At 41.3% G+C, this 20,440-nt stretch overlaps 1 long non-coding RNA gene across 1 annotated transcript; it reads left to right on the forward strand.

Annotated features, from left to right (window-relative positions):
* Positions 1 to 1,440: 1,440 nt before the first annotated feature.
* LOC144772047 (uncharacterized) lies at positions 1,441 to 17,680 on the forward strand. Its single transcript, XR_013599616.1, has 3 exons — positions 1,441 to 1,790; positions 13,547 to 13,620; positions 15,188 to 17,680. It is a non-coding gene; the product is annotated as an uncharacterized LOC144772047 (long non-coding RNA).
* Positions 17,681 to 20,440: the final 2,760 nt, after the last annotated feature.

Below are 20,440 nucleotides of genomic sequence, written 5' to 3' on the forward strand. Positions count from 1 at the left end.
GCTTGTCACAAGTACCTACCTGTGCCAACCAGAGACCTTCGGGTTCCAACAGACGCTAGAGCAGAAGTAGTTGTATCTTTGTGTTTCCCAACTTGCTGTGTACTGTAATCCGTTCTTTCAATAGTTGACTTTTGTAGGCCTGGGTAACTCAAAACTAGGTGTTTGGGTTTTTGTCATGGTTCGCGGCGATTGCCGTTTCCGGCCATCCCTGCAGATGCACACACAGAATGCCGGAATACTCACTTCCGGGCGGGAGTTGAGTCCCGGTCTAGTCCTGGGCAGCGACCTGGGAGCACAGAAGCACTTCCGGTGGAATCGCATAAACATCGCGTTTCCCGCCGGCTCTGTGCTTCGAATCCTTCCTGGAGGCTCCTGTAACGCGGACGTGTTGCCGGGACAGAGACTTGTCAGTTACCTGCAGGGCCACGGAGCGCTGTCTGTTTGTTCGTGCAACTCGCACTGGAGCGCTGTTTTGCTGCCACGTATACGCTGCGCAGGAGCGCTTGCTTGTTTTTCCTCTTGGTTTCTCCAGGGCTGTACCTGTTTCATTTTTTGTTAACCCTTGCCGCGCAGGAGCGCTTTAAAGGGGGTTAAAGGTCCTTTTGCACAGGAGTGCTTGTTTTGGGTTTGTTTCCATAAGACTTCGGTTTCCCCACCGCGCAGGAACGCTACATGGGGAAATAGCTCTGCTAATAGGAGTATTGCTTATAGCTTGTTTTCCTTATCAGGGATGCCATATGTGAAAAACTACGTTCTATTCCCTGCTATATGCGCAGGAGCGCTTTGCTTTCCTGTTTTGACTTGGTTCCTTTGCACCTATGCAGGTGCGCTTTCTTTTGGTTTGAGCTTGGGTACAACGCGCAGGAGCGCCTCACCTTAGCTATCCTTATCCGGAGCTGAACTTGTCTGGGTACCACGATTCCGGAAGCATTGGTGAGTTCCTAGAGGAATACTAGTTCTGTGTGTGTCTTTGTGGGGTGGTTCTTTTCTGATCTGGTTCCTTCTCTGATCTGGCTCTTTTCTGGCTTCCAGTTGACACCGGGACGCCCCGCCAGCTCCACACTATCGTTTAACCTCTACACCCTGGCTAACTTCCCTGCGTCCATCTCATCCCTGCTGGGTCTTACCTTCCGCGAGGGTCAGGTGGGTACAGGGACGGGTGCTCTTGTCGTCTCTGCGGAATTGCGTCACAAGCAGAGGTAAGTCTTGTGGGGCACATGACAGTTTTCCATTAGCGGTCAAATGGCTGAATGAAGGCATTTGGGCTGCTGGTGGGACAGAAGTAAAGCTATTGCATTCTGCTAGTTGCCTATGATTCAGAATTGTTGTTACTGGGCTACAGCGTAGTGTTCCTGAAGGTGCAGTGCTGGTTGATGGGGCAATAGTTTGTCCAGTGTTGAGGCTTTCTGAGATAGAAGTTCCAGTCTGGTTTGGATTTTTTGGTGGTGGATCAGGGTAGTTTGTTGTCACAGAAGTACGTAAAATATCACTCTCTTGCAAATGAAAGTTATATCCAGAATATTCCTCACATTCTTTGCGTTATTGGATCTACAATTTTTGTATTACTTTTTTTAGTGTTATTTTTCTTTAGTACTATCTCAACAACTTTTGTCTTTTTAATGCCATCTTTCTGTTGTTGCTAAATGCTTCTTTTTAATTTTTTTTATTTTTTTGTCTTCATAAATGCCACCAGAATATATCAACTCTAGATAGGCTTTCTCCAGGCCACTATCACAGACCAGCCGATCCCTTCCTGGAGTCCGTGGATAGCCAATGAAGATTGCCCAGAGGTAGGTCGTTTCCTAATCCAACTCCCATTCACGATGTTTCTTGCCACTTAGGGAGGACAGGACCACTAACCTCTGGTATAATCATTTGACTCATTGGAGGTTATCTCCCAGACCATGCATTTAAGGCAGACCAGATCTTAATGGCGCTTCCCCCACCACACAACATGTCTAAACGACAGACCGCCATGATGTTTCTTAAGCAGTCTACGAATCTGGGGGGTTTACAGACTTCCACTCCCTACAGATCTCCCTCCTGGCAATAACAATGACATAGAAAATAAACTGTACAGTACAATTTCTAATATCATAATCAGGGGGAAGGCCAAAGAAAATCAATCTAGGCTGCTGATTGCTTCTGGTGAATTTTTTCCTTTCGGTTGCAGGTTTTGAATTTTCCTTTTCGCATTCATCCCTCTTTGATTTCTTCATTTGTAAATCATTGAAATCATTTTGGGGTTTCTGACTTCCTACAACTGGCATATTTTGTTTAACCTCTTTTAATCGACTGGCAGCTGTATCCTTTTTCAATGAAGAGAGTTTTTTTGTATCAATGTTACCCATATTTACCAATTCCTTGCCCAATTCCTGTGCTACAGTCGTACTGCTGTTTTTGAGCTGCACATTGTTTCTTGACTTTAATTAACAAAAAACACAAACATTTCATTTTCTAAATGTTCCGATTTGCTAACAACTTGCGATACAGTACTAATTTGTAGGACCTATTATTGCGTAAATTTACTTGTCACTGAAACTTGTGAGATTATAGCATCTACCATATATAGAACATTAACTATGGACCTCAATTAGACTTTAGGCAAACAAGTATTCATTCAGAAACATGACAGATCCTCTCCACCTTATTGAAAGTGCATCACATCCTAATGCATTTGTAATAAGGTGAATGGATAATTCAAAATGTTTGGAGTACTCATCCACCAATCTGTAAATCAGGTCACATATTTGTAAAATATTGCATTACATTATTTCATTTGTACTAATTTTCTATGGAGCTGTGGGCAGGCATGTAACACCTCTGAAAACAACGTAGAGCCAAAGTGCAAAAGGGAGCATTGCATTTGTGAAATTCATTCTAACTTCACACCGAAAAGAAAGGTACTGGATATCATCAGGGGCAGACTGGTGTTTCCATGTACAGATTGTGTAAAGGCTGAACCAAATAGTGTTCCATGGCCATAACTGCTTCAGCATTAACTGAGCCTAGCTATTAGTATCGACATGCATATTCAAAAGCAACTTCCATTCAAAAGCACACTTACATTCACTTGAGAAGACTAGGATCCTTTTATAAATCATTTTCTTCTTGATAGGTTTTCCTTCACCGTCTAGGTCAAATGTTTCAAATGCACTGTGGCAGCGGGTTCCTAATAAAAGTTGTGAAGTCTTCTGCGTTGCATTAAAAGTGACTTCCTCATGACTTTGCAGCACAACTGATCGGTCTACATAGTAAAATATACAGCAATAGCAGTCCTTACTCGATTTCTTCGTCATGTGCACCATGGCTGGCCTGTAAATTAAAGAGTAAATATTTAACTGTGATAAATACAGTGCATTCGTGGCATTTACCTGTAACGCAGCACCCTACACAGTGACTGCAGCGTAGTTGTACTCTGTGTAAATGCCAGAGAGCAAAGATTAGTCAGATTTCTGAAATAAACAAAACAGAAAAACAATCTAACCCTGCAGGGCAGTCTGAATTGGCATACATGGTAATATGCCTACAGTGTGAGCCCCTGTGAATTGTGCTGCATGAGCATCTGTACTGCCTGTACTTTGCGTGTCTGTGGTGGGGGGTGCTTGTGTTTGTCTTATGTTCAGATGTATGGAGTATATGTAATGTGTGCTCTGAGCCAAAGTTTTATGTGCTTTTCTCTTCTCTTGTGGCCGTCCACGACATGTGTCACTGCTCAAGAGAGCTGCACATCAGGATTTTTCTGTATAAAGCACCCTGGCCAGAGGTTTATTTACAGAGCCGCTTATTGTCAGCCATCTTAGCTACACTGCGTCAGTGTTACAGAAGGACTGTGAAGGCCATTCAAGGAGCATGTTCCTTCACTGCAGCTACACTCATTACTGAGCAGAGGCATGCTTGTTCATGCCTAGAGTTATTGAATTCTGCTTGCAATTTATCTAGCAAACACTATGGGCCAGATGTAGGTAAATACTATTTACCTATTCTTAAAGACCGAATTTTACCTATTTGGTATTTATGAATAGGTGAATAGTATGTAGGTAATTTTACGGTAAATTTTACCAAATCTGTCAAATTCGGTATTTACAGAATCGGTATTGACCAATTTGGTAATTGCCATTCATTCCTATAGGCCTGGAGGCCCATACGAATGAATGGCAATTACCTAATCGGTAAATACTGATTCGGTAAAATGGGAGACACATTCAAGGGTGCCAGGGTGTCACTTTGATACCCTGTTGCACCCCTGAATCGTGCTTGTGTGCAGATGTGGCACACATACATGCCCTAAGAGCATGTATGTCTGCCACATGGCACAGTTGAAAATACACAGATTTGCATTTTCAAAGGTATTCCTTATTTACCACCAACTTGCAGTCGGTGGTAAATAATGAATCCTAAAATGGGAAGGGCACTCATTTGAGTGCTCCCTACATTGCAAATTCGGCAATTTACCAATTCGGTATTTTAAGGAATCGGCCATCTACATCCCAAATGCCCAATACGGGTCGGTAACGGACGAAATTCGGTCATTTCAGCCGTTACCGAACAGTATTGGGCCATCTACATCTGTCTGAACTGGGGTGGCAGAGTGAGCTAAAGAACGGTGATGGATCAAGCCCAGATCTGTTGACTGGGTGTGAGTGTTTGATTGGTTCAGATGCTCCGTCCATCACCACCCCCTTTTGTACCGCTTTGTTCGCCATAAGTTGGCAGGGTATGCTCAGACGTGAGTCCCTTGCTCACTTTGCCACTGGATTCAAGCAAGCCTGGCTGAAAACGGCTGAAATGCCAGAAACCTGTCCTAGGAAGCTTGATTCTGGTCCAGGGAAGGCATGGCTTGGCAGTTCGGGCTGGACTGATCCCATGAGGCACAGGGTCAGACTGATTTGCATATTGCCATGTCCTATCTGGGGTGGCAGAGTGGGCTAAAGAACGGTGATGGATCATACCCAGATCTGTTGACTGGGTGTGAGTGTTTGATTGGTTCAGATGCTCCGTCCATCACCACCCCCTTTTGTACCGCAGGATTCCCACTTGCTTTACAGTGGGTCTATAGATGTGGTATTACTGGTGGTTTAACTGAGCTTTCGTTCAGATACCTCAATACTTTTTCTGATTGGTTGTCTGATCTTTTGTGGCGGTATATTAATGTGATCCATGTTTTAGAATTTTGGACTGGGTATTCCCATCTAATGTACACGTAGGAAAAGTACAGAGGGGAATAAGGGGGGGGGGGGTGTAGTGCGAGCAGAGGAGCCCGATTCCAGCAATAAAAACACAGGTGGCAGTTGAGCACGTGCACGCGCTCGTGAATGCAAGCTGCAGGCCAGCAAAGGCCTCTGGTGGCACTTTTGAAAGCCACTTATTAAAGGTCTCGAAGAGACAGCATGCGCTGTCTCAAGTGAGACCTAAAAATGTTTCCTTTTCTTGATGTAAAATGGCATATGTATGGAATACAAGCAAAATGCCAACGAAATCCTAAGCAAGATTTGCTTTTGCAATGCAGGACGCTATACTTGGGGCACATATCCAAATAACAGACTAACAAGTCCACTGCTACAATTAATTTAATATTTTCCTATACTAATTACCGACTATTCCTGTTTCGATTCTGGAGTCGCGTGCTACCAGCCAAAAAGTGCTTCAACACCTTATCAGGGGTAGCACCACTATCCATCTCAATCCAAATACCAGACTAACATACCCACTGCTCCAATTAATTTCATATTTCACTATACTAATTGATCAACTAATTCTTTTGGATTCTGGAGTAGCCTGCTACTCACTCATCGAAAAAAGCACTTTGGCGCCTTTTCAGGGGTAGTAAGTGCTATATAACTGCAAATACAATACATTACAAACATGTGACTACATATAAAAAAAAGTTTACTGTAGCAATGCCTGCTATACAATGTAATAAATCACATCTTTGACTTGAGTAATAAGATCATTCAATAATAAACAAATATTTAACTCAAGTGGTTATAACATGCAAATCTCACGGTCATCTGTGTGTGACACAGACCCCGAATATTTACTGCAGCGTGGTAATGTTTTCATAGCTGATACCTGCACTGAGGCGCGTCAAGGTGAAAATCAGTTTTAACAGTGCGCAGTCCAGGAAAACCAAAATGTATGTTAAAAATGAGCCATGACGCGTAATGCTCGAGCCCTAGGGGCTGCCCTTTTGTGCAAAATGAAGAAAGGTGCCCATAATGACACATAACTCTCCCACTTACAGGAACAGTAGGGAAATTCACAACAAACTTCCACTGCTTGGCATTGCCCATTTCAGGTTCCAACGTTTGTCTATTTACATATCAACGTCAACTGCCTTTTTTATGCCCACAATTTGTTGTCGAACACAGCAATTGAAGGAACAAATTATAATCCAATACAGTTCTTAACACTTGACAGCACTGTGAGTTTTGCAGCACTGTAGTTCTGTAAGGAGCCTAATACAATCTATTCAATAGGCAGGTGATTTGACAGGTTAAAATAATTTAGAGGCATGGTTTTTCATCTGGTAAGAAAATGTCACAACTTCATGATTAGCAAGATTATCATTATCATTCCAAATCGCAGCCATCAACAGAAACACAAATCATTGGCTTATGATGATTAAATGGCATTTCTGCTTCTCCAGATGAATCATCCCATTGAACCGACGTACCCCCACATGCATCATTCATAGATTTTGCGATTCTTAATTTGCGAAAATTACCGAATCGCAAATAAAGAATCGCAAAATGCTATGCATCATTTTTTTCGCTATTTATTTGCGATTCGGTAAAAATTGCGATTTTTAGCGAATCGCAAATATTATGCAAATTCCTAAGTGCATTTTCGCAAATCCCATTGATTCCTATGGGCCAAAAGGCCCATAGGAGTTAATGGGAAGGTATTTACAAATTGCGAATTTGGAAATGCAATTCGCAATTTGTTGATGCATTCCAAGGGTGCAGCCCTGAAATGTATTTGAAAGTGCATGTTTCACACACACACGTCCTAAGGACATGTGTGTCTGTAACATGACAGTTTAAAAAATGCATTTTTTTGCTTTTTTAAAGATTTTCGCAAATTAACACGAGGGTCAACCTCGTGTTAATTTGCACTTCCTATTTCAAAATTCGCATTTTTTTTTAATTGATGCATTGCATTTAAGGAATCGCACAAATGCGATTCCTTAAATGCATTCGCATTTTTAAGAAATGCAAAAAAAAGCAAATTTTGAAACAATGTTTAATGCATCCCAAAAACGTATTTAGGAAGCGCAAACAGCCGAATTTACCGATTCGCACCGTTTGCACTTCCTAAATAGGTTGATGCATGTGCCCGCAAGTCCCTTGTTCTTTCTCATCTAGACTACTGTAGCTTAATTAAGGCAGGCACACTAAAACAGGACCATTTTTAGAGAATACAAAATGAAGCAGCCAGACCTTGCCTCAAGCATAGGAAATTGGACCACCTAACCCCACATCTGAAATAAGTACATAAACTCCTAGTGAAACCAAGGATTACATTCAAGATGCTGTGAACCATGATCAAAATCTAGTTTGCCCACAGAAATGAATATGCCATTATGCCACTGTTTGCAAACTCAGGTCCGAGAAAGCAACTTGATTTCCCATTGCAGTTTAACTTTAAAAAGTATAGAGGAAAAAAAAAATCAACATTTTGTCATCACAACTGTAGAATGGCTGCCACCTCATCTGAAAAATCATACCAGCCTTCCAGCCACTAAGTGAGCAGCAGTGGGCCATCCTTTAGGGCCGATGGGCCACGCCCCCCCCTCCCCCCCACCCTTTGGCTGACAGAGACTGTCATGTTCGTTTCTTATATAAGTACACTTTTGCTGCACTGACATTTTCCAAATTGTTAATGGACCTGTCTGCTTAGTGGCACCCAGATATATTGATTCTAGTGGTAGGGCTGTTTTATCAATGATAGTATTACTCTTTTAATGTCCTTTCTTAAGTATGTAGTTTTATTGACTCCTGTTAAGTGCAGTTTTTAACTCTTGATATATGTTATAATCTTTTTTTCTTACAGTGAAACGAATATGCCCTGGAATGCTAAGGAATTATTTCTAACAAGTACTTGTTGGTATGGCTATATATCCCTACCAGTAAATGATCCGGCCAGATATAAGTTGCCACTGCAACACAGATTATGTTAAAAAATATGTAAAACAATAAAAAAAAAACTATTTACCTAAGAAATATACATAGCTGGAGCTCATACAATATGGGGCAGAGAGCAATAACATTGGCTAAGGATTTAATACTAAGCTCGAGTCACAGGGACACCAAATGGGTGCCAGGACCCACTCCCAGGAGCAATTTAAAAATGTTATTTGCAACTTTAGGTAGTTCTCTAACATCTATGCACATACAAACATCTGCTGTATAGATGGTTGCTGCTACTTTCTTCATCCTATACACTTGAAAAATCATGCAGAGCGCCTGACTACGAACCCCTTGCTTGTATTGTAAGCTGGCTACTGAGGTTTGCCTCAATGTGTAAGCAGCCTTGTCTCCGTGCTTGGCTCAGTTTTGGAATCAAAGCAGATACCAAAGTAAATGTAATCATTAAATCTGCATACCAGTGGGTGTTTAGTAGCAAATGATCACTTTGAAGAAGGAATGGTCTTCATAATCATGACCATGGTTTTGGAAAGCTTGCTAGACAATTCTATATTGATGGTACTCTGTGGAACTATTCATTTGTTTTTGCAAAGCCAAGTGGGTTACAAATAGCAAAATAGTGACATTCGTGAACAAAATGATTGTAATTTCCTTGTTGCATAAATTGGTTGGATCAAAGTCCAAACTTCCCAATGAACCCTCTATGCCATTCAAAAATAAGCTGAATAGCATACGAGCCAAAACACATCCATGCCGTACATGTGCCAAAATAGCAAAGCTCACATTTGTGAGTGGATGTGCCTTATGTGTCCAGTTTTTCGACAATTTAATGCAAACCACAGTGGTTTCTATTGGCCAGGGTAAAATATTTTAGATTCAGGAATGTTAAGCCCATAGCTTAAACTCGCGTAAATGCGAGCTGGCATTGCTTGTTACCTTAGTATGAGTGGCAGGGGAGGGGCAGAAAGCCATGCCTGTAACTGAAACCATGGCCTCATTCGGACATTTCTGCGCCGGGGAAACGATAAACGCTCATTTGAAGTATACACTTCAAAGCAAATGTTGTTTGAAAAGAATCAATTTTGTACATAGCTGCGCCAATTCAAATGTTCCGGTAGCACGGAAAAAAAAACAGTTTTTTCACCCCAGATTATTTTTTTCCACAGATCGATACACGAGCACTTTCACTACACAGCATGTAACTAGCACAACAATAAATGTATTGCATAGGGGAGGTTTTTTGGGACATTGGCATCAGTCAGCCAGCCTGTTTGGGTAGGCCGTTTCCAAGGCGCATGCATGCACTTTCCTGGTAGAGCCCTTTTGTATTTTATACATATATGCGGCGTGGTTTTTCCCCTAACGTGTAATTTTGTGCAGGCATGATCACGCTCCCAAAACTCAGACTGAGGTTTTTCTATCAGGGGTACGTATGCTACCCTACAGTGTGTGATTTTAAGTAGAAATGCCGACCATCGACGAACGAGGCTTTAAAAATACATAATCAACCGCACCACTCGCTCCCCACCGTTCAGGATGACTCCGCATGCAAACTTACTTTCCCTGGTCACGATCCTGAGCCTGTTCGAAGCGAATGCAGCCTGCGTCATGGCAGGTTTTGAGGATAGCGCCGCAGGGGCTGGCCAATGTAATTGCCTGGGCTGTCATTGGTAGCCTTTCGCGCTCTACTCGTTTGACAGCCAGGCGACCTATACACTGCATCTACGTGAGCAGCAGGTGTGCTTGAAGTGCACACATACTTGCTGCAAGTCCATTGCCCAATCATGCACAGCCATTCTGCGCGCGCTCAACAGGATTGGAGGTACAGCAACCATCCACACCACCGTCATCAGGGAACAGATAACACTCATTAAATCGAAGCCCATAGAGTAGTGCCTCACACATCTACCTTTGGTGTCTCATACACGGCAAGGTAAAAATTATTCTCGAATGCCTTCTAGTATGTTAATAAAACATTTATGATGGGTTAAGTTTTAGGAGCACTCCTAATATTCCTGCTCTGGGAATGGCAGTCGCGTCCAGGGTGACTGACGATTCGACAGGCTTCTGCCCACCAGCTTGTCTTTGGGGATACTTGTCAACGTGTAGGAGGGGTCGGACAGGATCCCCCTGCCCGCTTCTGGACTCGGGGGTCCTTGTGATATGACACTCAGCTGACCCAGCACCATATCCGGAAGAGAGCACTCGGACACCTCCTCCATGCTCTGGCGGAGAGGACGCGCAGGCCTGTTGCCGAGGGTCTCCGATAAGACTGACAGCCATATACCTCCCTTGTGGGCCAGGCACTTCCGTAGCTCATATTTCACAGAGTTCATTGAACAGGCCACTGTAATGGCACTGCTGATAGCTCGTCATATGCCTCTCAAGTCAGGCTTCAAGGGGTACATGGTATGTGGGAAACAATCCCGTCTGCACTCTCACTCACAAACCTCACCCTTTAACCTCCACCACTCGTATGCCCACGCAGTGCCAGAATATCGGGACCTTCACCTCCAAGGGGTTTCCCACACAAATTGCTTAAGGTTTTTAAACTAAGACAGCTGAAAGAGCAATTTGACAGTATAAAATGGTGATATATGGCCATAAATTGCATGAATAGATAATTTGTCAGACTCAGACTACATATGACAAATATTGATGTAATTTCTTGACTCCGTGGTAAAAAAGGTTAATTCTTCATTGTAAAGTTGCCAGGTTCTTAACACATGATCTGTGGAAATATGCCAAGTCATGGCATGAAACAAAGGGCCAGCTCGTGCCTCTCAGTTTGTTTACACTGGCTCAGGTGTATTATTTCTGGTATTTGCAAAGGTGCATGACGGTACCTTGCGCCACTAAGAACATATATATGTATTCCAATTCAAATTGACTAGAGGCTTCTTGACAGGGAACTGCCAACTCAGAGGATATGCGCACAACCACAAGCCTGTTACCATATTACAATGGATCAGTGAGTGAATTGCACTTGCTGATTCATAATATAAGTAACTGTCACTAAGCTCTAGGTCAAAGGAGCATTGACAAAGGCGATAGGGTTGGCATAATATGAAAAGACCATTTGTGCGTGGCTGTTGCTCTAATTGGCACATTAAAGCCAGATACTTTGACTCTGCGAATTATTGTGGTGTTTGTTAGCAGTTGAGTTTTTATTGACTCTTAAGTTTTTATCTTTTGCACCTAGAGCTCGGTGATGTTTGTGCTAAAATGTGAAACCTGTCTCCTAAAGGATGGGGAAAAGGGTTTACATCAATTAGTGCATTAGCAATAAATGCCATTACGTTACAACTGCTGCAGCTCTGTCCTCCAGGCTGATGGTCAGAGTTCTGTTAAGCACATGTACCAACATGTATAAAGAACAGGCCCAGTATTGCAGAACTCCAAATACTTCAAATACTTTTTCAGATCTATTGATTCTTTCTTGCAGTCTTTTCTTTTCTTTGGTCCATTGCTTTTACCAGTAGTATTAATGAGACCAGCTATGAGTGGGTATAAAGTGGCTAGTACTGGAATGCTAATCAAAGAGGAGTGAGCAAGCTACCTAGTTCCTTAAAGACGTGCCTTACACATAGTGTGGAAAAACGCCCTTAGTATTTTATTTTTTAAGAGCCCCTCCACCGACCTGGTTGGTTTCATGCATTATCATTGGGGGTTCCACTCGAGATCACTCAGAAACACCACCACATCACTCAGGGGCACCACCACATCACTCAGGGGCACCACCACATCACTCAGGGACACCACCACATCACTCGGGAACAACACCACATCACTCAGCCCAACCACATCATCACTCAGCACAAAAGCAGCAGTGTCCTTGCTTGCTACCAACAACCATTGTCGTAGCCAATAGGATTCGCATTAGGAAAATGTAAGCTATTGGCTTTGTGAATAACAATGCTATTAATTTATATATTTTCAAAGCCAACACATATTTAAAAAAATTGTCATTTACAAAACCAATAGCTCAGACTTTCCTAATGCGAGACCTATTGCAAATGCTTGTATTAATAAGTGTTCCCTTAGCCAAGGTTGAAGTCAGTGGTGGATGTGTGGCAAGGAATTGGTGACCTCACAGGGGAGGAGAAGGGTTCCACATGGGTTGGCTTGGTGGACCCTGAGAGTATAGATAGAGGGATCCAACTGAGTTCAGGAAGGCGTAGAACAGGAATAGTCCCCTGCTGTTTGGGCCAGTTTCCGTGTTGTATCGCCCTAAGCAGGGAATCCCATCCAGGTATCGTTTGGTCTACCCTGGCTTTAGGCTGGAAGGGGGTTGTGTTGGAAATGGCCCTTTTTGCAGGGTTATCTTTACACTTTAGCTTCTTCCTCCTTTATTTTTCCTTACCTGTGGTTGTTGGCAATAGGACTCTGGGAACTTTACCACTGCTGATCAGTGCTAAAGTGCATATGCTCTCTGTATAAATTGTTATTGTGATTGGTTATCCATGATTGGCATATTTGTTTTACCACTAGGTCCCTAGTAAAGTGCACTGAGTGGGCCAGGGCTGGTGATTCAAATGCTACTAGTGGGCCTGCAGCACTGATTGCGCCACCCACATGCGTAGCCCTAAAATGGTCTCTAAGGCCTGCCACCACAGTGCCTGTGTGCAGTTGCTAACTGCCATGCTGACCTGGCCAGTGTGCAGTGTATGTGAAAGGTAGAGCATGTACTAGTGTGGGTGACATGCTCTGATAGTGAAATACTGACAATTTCGTTTATCACTATTGAAAGGCTATCTTGCCCATAGGCTATAATGGGGAATGCTGTGTATAATGTTTACCTGCATATCTTCCCATAGGAGCAAGATAGATAATTAAAGTATTCCTAACACATATTTATGTGACAACGTTTTCAATAAAGCATTGATGTTTTGAAGCGCTTGATCTGCTGTGATTCATGGATATTTAAAGAAAAATTACCTTAAATGTAGCTATAAATGAACCTGCTTTGTGCGTATGGGTCTGCTGCAAGTTAAGAGCAAATTAAATATTGTAGGGGTACATGCCCATTTTTAGCAAATGTTTGCAATGTTTTAACTGCGCCTATGTATGTTCAGAAAGGAAAAGTTGGTTAAAATGTTCAAGCTGATTAAATATTATAACACTTAAGGGTGGATTATTATAGCACCGTATTACACTTATATGTTGCATATTACTTACTGAGCTAGGATTTGGGTGTTGAATATGCCCTTTCACAATTCCCTATAGGTAGACAACATATTGTAATAAGTCTATATAATTAGAAAAAATGTATTTAAATAATTATATTGATAAATATAAGTATGTACATAGGTACACATGTACATACAGAGTGTGACATACATAAAATGAAGAGGCGTGACAATTGTTCAAGGCTTAAGATTCTTTTTACATCGTAGGAGTAATGGCAGAAGCAGGAGGAAAAAAAAGAATTTCTAAAAATCGAGGTCCATACCACAAACATTTAATATTGGTAAGTGATTTAGGATGTTTGAATGGGTGTATGTGTGCATTTGAATGGTAAAACTCAGTCCAGCATTGCATGGTGAAACATATAGAGGACATAGAGTAATCCCACAGACCAATTTGTGTATTGTTGCATTCCTGTAAGCTGTGTGAGCCGCAAACTGGAGAGGGAAGAGTTAGGCTTCACCCGTACACTTCCAAGGGTTCTCTTTGATTTAGTGACAGGTCACCATAAAGGGACCTGGGCACATCTTAGGAAGTAGATGAGACTGATAAGAGAATCATAAAAAACAGGGCTCACTAGCCCAACATTTTGAAGCACATATCATAGTGCCTGACACCCAGTTATGAGTGCTAGTCACTCCTTTTGGCCTGTGTGAGCCTCAGAGCCTGCAGTGTGTGTCTGATTGGGCTGTGTGCGCCAGACTCACATTGACCTGGCTGCAGCAGTTAAGATCCCCTACAGATGGGGGGCACTCAGGAGCTCCAGATGCTTCACCCTACCTGGATGGGAGCTAATCATTCAATGTCGTCCATATAATATGGTAGAATGATCCCATCTCCCCATATCCTCTGTTACAGGTGGCTTCCGCCCTACGTCCCATTTTCACGAGTGTGGTACATGCAATGTATGCAGTATTTTGATTTGGACTAGACGGAACCAGGCCCTGATTGCTACCTCCCTTGGAGAGGCTAGGGCCTCGGGCCAGTCTTCCTCTTGTAGGTCCGGAATATCAACACTCCAGTGATCTTTCAGACTGTGAGCGAATCACGTGGGTTAAAAGAGTAAACATTTTAAAAAAAATTGTAAAAATAGAGCTTAATGGGATACAAACGTTGACCTCACCTCAATGAAAACAACAAAAATGTTAACACCAATTTTAGGTATTCTAGATAAAAATATCATACTTTCCAATGCAATTGCTGATAAACCTGGTGTACAGGATGAATGTAGTCAATCAAAAAAAAACAGGTAAAACTTTTTAACTACCATTGTCATATCACAACCATGTAAAATAGTTTATTTAACTGTTAATTGTGTGTGTTGTAGTATAATAACTCTCATTGAGAATACATTGACCTGCCATGCTCTCTCTATGCTAATTTGCATTTACAAATTATGCTACTACAGAAAGCTTGTACACATAGGCATCTACAAAAATCTTTCTCCTCAGGGTAAGATGTTCAAGAAAGGGGCTTTGACAAATGATTTGCACCATAACAGCACCCTCTTTGCAAACAATGCGTTTTTACCAAACATACATACATTTCCCTTCACGTCAAGTGTGAGGGTTTAAATGATTACAAATCTAAAGGAAAGATCAAGGTAGGACTATATTATCACATCCCACCCTATTACCTCATCAGACAACTTTATTCTGTGTTAACTGACATTCCCATGGATGGTGTGTGTGGTAATAAGTGAATGGATTTTCTGTACTGCACAATACTTCATTTAGGGCAGCTTAATAATCTAATTTCTAATAGGCTTCAATGCATGTTTTGTTTATGCACAGATCCTAAAGAGTTAGAAACTGAAGTAGTCTCATTCTTTGTTATGGAATTTAATTTAGGTACTCCGAAATATGAAGAGGCTTATGAGGAATTACACACATCTGGGCATTAGAATGAATATGCAGATGAAAGAGAAAATAGTTTTGATCCAGAAGACAATGAAATCAGTTTTGAAGCACAAGACTTTACAGAGAATGTAGTAAACAATATAACTATTGTAAATGAGGGTAAAAATTATATTTCTGAAAAGCATGAAATCCAAGAAGACAATTTTTTATTTAAAGGTTCACAACACACTGTGCAAGCTGTCCTACTGCTTATCATTTGCTTTGCGGTTAGATTTAGAATTTCTGATGAGGCATTAGGGGCACCACTGGACTTAATCTGCTGCATTTTACCAGTGCCTAATAAAATGATTAACTCGTTATTCAAACTTAAGATGTTTATGAAAAAATACATCACTATTCCTAAGATAAGAAACTACTGTTCCTCTTGCTATGAAAGCATCAGCGATAATGCAAAGATATGCACGAACACCCATTGTCTGAAGGATCTTACAGAGCCTGGTGCTGTTGCTTTTTTTGTCCAACACTCCATAATTGAACAGCTAAATACTATGTTTAAGAGGAGAGATTTTACGGAGGAAGTGAGAACACACAGATATGAGCACTACAAACAGAATGGAAACTCTGTAATAGGAGATGTTTATGATGGAATTGGATACAAAAACCTGTTTGATAAGGGGATATTAAGTATGAAAAACAATATCTCTTTTGTTCTGAACACAGATGGAGTCAACATTTTTAAAAGTAGTAAACTAAGCATGTTGCCTGTGTATTTGATGATTAATGAGCTCTCCGTAACAAAACGCAAAGCAAAAGAAAACATGCTTGTCTATTGAATTTGGATTGGGCAAAGAAAGCCATATATGTGGACATACCTACATCTTTTAACTGAGGAATTGAGTCGTTTGGAAAAGGGAGTTATGAATACAGATCATACAGGCTCTGTTTTTGTATGTCGTGCTGCACTACTTTCGTGTACTTGTGATCTACCAGCTCGTTGTTTGGTTACCAACAGTAAGCAGTTCAATGGGAAATTTAGCTGTTGGTCCTGTTTACAGCCAGGTATGACTTCAAGATCAGGAATGGGGCATTGTCATGTTTTTCCTTACAATGACGATCCTAAAGGACCACCAAGAACAACTGAAAATCTGAAGAATGATATAAATGAAACATTTGCTAAAATACAACAGGGTGAACATGAATATTCAGTTCATGGTGTGAAAGGCCCTTTCCGGTTTCTATTCCTTTCCCTTTTCCCATGTATTAATGGATTTCGTTTAGATTATATCCATGGGGTCTGCGCTGGTGTAATGAAACTGATGCTCACATTATGGTTCGGGAAGCTATATGAGAAGTCATGCTTTTCAGCACACTCTTGCAGAGACCTTGTTAGCAAGAGATTACAGGCTATCAAGCCTCCACTTAACATATCAAGACCTCCTTGTAGCCTTGAAGATGTCCATTTGTGGAAATCCTCTGAATACAGAAACGTCTTGCTCTTCTGGGGAATTCCAGTACTAGCTGATGTATTACCCAATCAGTTATTTGTACATTTTTGCCTCTTCTCAAAAGGAATATATTTACTAGATAAAGAAAGTCTAACACTTTCAGAAATCGACCGAGCAGAGACTTGCTTGCTCACCTTTGTCAAATTTTTGGAGACCTGTATGATCAGAGGTTCATGACTGAATGTTCATCAGTTAGTACATCTTTCAGACTGTGAACGCCACAATGGGCCACTCTTTTCAAAAAACAGTTTTCATTTTGAAGACCTAAATGGCTACATAGTGTCTCACATCTCTGGAACAAAACATGTAGAAATGCAAATTTTAAATACTGTGACATTAATTCAGATGATACCATTACTTAAAGCAACCTGCAATATTGATGGCGAGATAGAAAATGCAATCAATAGACTTATGGATCCATCGATACGTGTGGAGAGAATGGAGATAATAGATGGGTGCTTTCAAATGGGGGAAAGTGACTATAAAAGATTTAACAAATGATCAAGTTAACCCAAGTTGGAACAAGATAATAGCAGTATTTATTTCAGAAATAGTAGGAAGTTGCTGCTTTGTTTGTACCATAAAATTGTCATTTGTATGCGAATTCCCAAATCACTATGAGAGAGATTAGTGGATGCTGTTGTATTAGCAGTACCACAACAAAGAGCCACTTTCTGCTCATAGTGGATTGAACTACATTGTCTGTTATGTAACACAGTATGGGGTCACCTGGATATTTTCAATTGTTTAATTGAAAGTTATGTACTTGATTCTAAGATTGACCTTGTGATCCCTACCAAAATTTACCTGACCAGATCTTTAAAAGGTCTATACCATACATTTCAGCAGGTTTGAAAACTGATCTAGGGGTTAGCAAACTTCACCCTGTAATTACTAGGAAATGTTACACATCTCTTTTAACTGCAGCCCTCTCCCCCACTGTAAACCAGTAATTACAAGCACCCGTAAGGCTATGTGTTTACTTTTACCAAATGTTTTTAGAAGTACATTTTAAATGTTGTGTAAAAGCTAGGTTTTAACACCTCTATCCATAGGAATTCACACTGTTGTGTGTTATTATCAAATGTATATACTTAAGAAAATTAAATTTCTGCGAACCATTTAGTTTTCCAAGAGTTTTCATTGATAAATGAATGGGCTTCTGTGCGTCACAGTCATTGTATGTGGAGATTGTTCATTGTATTACCGATATATAACCCCTTATACTTTTACTTTGTTATCTTTGGACTGTTGAAAATAAACCAAATAGTCGTATGAACCAATTGTCATGAGTATATTGGAATACTTTGACCATTAATTCATACTAATATATTATTGAGGAAGTTGTGAGATCCACCCACCTATGCATGTGTAATTGGGAAATATCTACTAGTATACCTGTTTATTTGTTAATATTGTGATTATTAGCCTAGCCATACCGTTCGGGTTAGCTTTGAAATATATTTTTAATATGTAATAACGAATAAGGTTCACAATCTGCTACGATTCAGCAGCTTGAATAGAATGTTAATAGTAGTCTTGGTAAAGTGCAATAGTATTCAAATTGTTTGTATTCAGTAAAGGTTCTGCATTGTAAATGAAGACTATACGATTAGCAATTAAGTATTTGCTTAGTATTCTGTTGTGTTCAAGAAGTATCACTCACATTTATTTATTTGAAAGTTTTATAGAGCGCGAACAAGACCCTTGCGGGTATCAGAGCGCGATACAAAAAAAGTGTATAGTCAAGACATGAATAGAAATAAAAGGGCCGTCAGAATAACATCAAAAAGCTTAATAAAAGAAACGTGCAAGAAGTAAAAACAAGGCCATAGAGCAAGGTGGCAGAGAAAATCCTAGATAAAAGGCAAAATCAGATAAGGTGCAGAAACTGGCTCGGTGTTGAGGGATGATGGGAATAAATAGAACATGAGAACATCAAAATATATGGACCAAAGGTTTGCATATAACAAGCCAGGCATTAGATTGGTAGGTAGAAAGGGTGGAATAGGGGTTCTTCAACAGTCATGTGAGGCAATGGTTACGTAAATTTCGCCATAAGGATGCCTTTTACTTCCAGTTTGAATGAGAATGAAGAGGGGTTAAGTCTTATTTGTGGTGGTAGGGCATTCCAAATCCTGGGTGCCATTCCTGAAAAGGAGCGATTATAGGTTTTTTCCTTATTGAATTTTTGTGGTTTCAGAAGGAAGTTTTCCGAACTTCTTGTTGATCTTGATCCTCCTGATATTGTGAGTCTTTGAGTGAGATAGCTGGGTGCACTATGATGTAGGGCCTTGTGTGTCATGCAAGCTATTTTCAGGTGGATTCTGGCTTCAAATGGCAGCCAGTTAAGAGACTTTAGATCAGGGGAGATGTGGGCCCTTTTTTTCGAGCCAGTGATGAGTCTCGCTGCTGCATTGGTGGATGCTCTTAGAGGAGCTGTGGTGGTTTGAGGGTGACCACAGAACGCAGCGCTACCATAGTCCAGCCGCGGTAGAACTAGAGCCTGAACCGCTAACTTGAAGTCATTGGGAGGTAGGAAGGGCTTCACTCTCCTTAGTGTATTGATCTGAAAGTTTGCTCCCTTTGTTGCATTACTAATATGCTTCTGCATATTGAGGTTGCAGTCCAGAATTATACCAAGTGATTTCGCCGAGTCGACAATGGTTGGTTGAACATCGAGTGCTGTAAGGTGTTTTATCAGATTGTGCATAGTGGGGACTTTGGCGGTTGGGGCCATAAGGAGGAATTCAGTTTTTAACGCATTCAGTTTGAGGTGATTCCCTGCCAGCCATGTTTGGGTGGTCTAAAGAGTGTTGTTGAGCAGTCTAATGTCATCCAAGGTGTTGATCTTATCTTGAGGTAGAGTTGGGTATTGTCTGCATACATGTGGAATTGCACGTTGAAAGTTTGTAGCAAATCGGAGAGTGGTTCCATGAAGAGATTGAAGAGAGTAGGGGATAATGAGGAGCCTTGTGGGACTCCTAGCGTAACAGGCATTGGTTTGGACAGTGTGTTGTTGACCTTAAATTTTTGAGTCCGGTTATGCAGAAAAGAGGTAAACCAGTCGAGCACTGGTCCTGAGATACCTATTCTGTGTTTCAACAGATCTATCAGGTGTTCGTGTTTGACCGTGTCGAATGCTGAGGAGAGGTCTAGTAGAATGAGGAGGCATGATTCGTTACGATCGAGTAGTTGAAGTGCATCATCAATGATGTGTGTCATGGCAGATTCTGTACTGTGATTTGCGCGGAAGCCGGATTGGTGCTTATTTAGCAGCTTGAAGTGATCAATATGCTTAGTCAATTGGTGGTGAACACATTTTTCCAGAAGTTTGGCCAGAGTGGGAATATTGGATATTGGGCGGTAGTTGTTGAGGTCCGTGGGGTCAGCTGTGGGTTTCTTGAGGATGGGAGACACTTGTGCTACTTTCATGGAGTCAGGGATGCAGCCTTGTTGAAGTGAGCTGTTGATGATCTTGGTCCATATGGGTAGTAGTGAAGGGGTAAGATCTTTGACCGCATTTGCGGGGAGTGGGTCAGTTAGGTGGTTGGAGGGCTTTAGGACACTGAGAAATTTGCCTATTGCTTCTTCAGAATAGGGGTGGAAGTAAGACCATGTTGCATTGTTTTTCAAGGTAAACTTTGACGTGATTTGTTGAGAGGCGTTTGGGGGAAAGGGGGCGCTTTGGTTAGGGGGTCAGAATGAGAAGTTAGGTCCTTGAGGAGATCTTTCTTGA

This window comes from Lissotriton helveticus, chromosome 8 (assembly GCF_964261635.1).
Source record: "Lissotriton helveticus chromosome 8, aLisHel1.1, whole genome shotgun sequence".
NCBI lineage: Eukaryota > Metazoa > Chordata > Amphibia > Caudata > Salamandridae > Lissotriton > Lissotriton helveticus.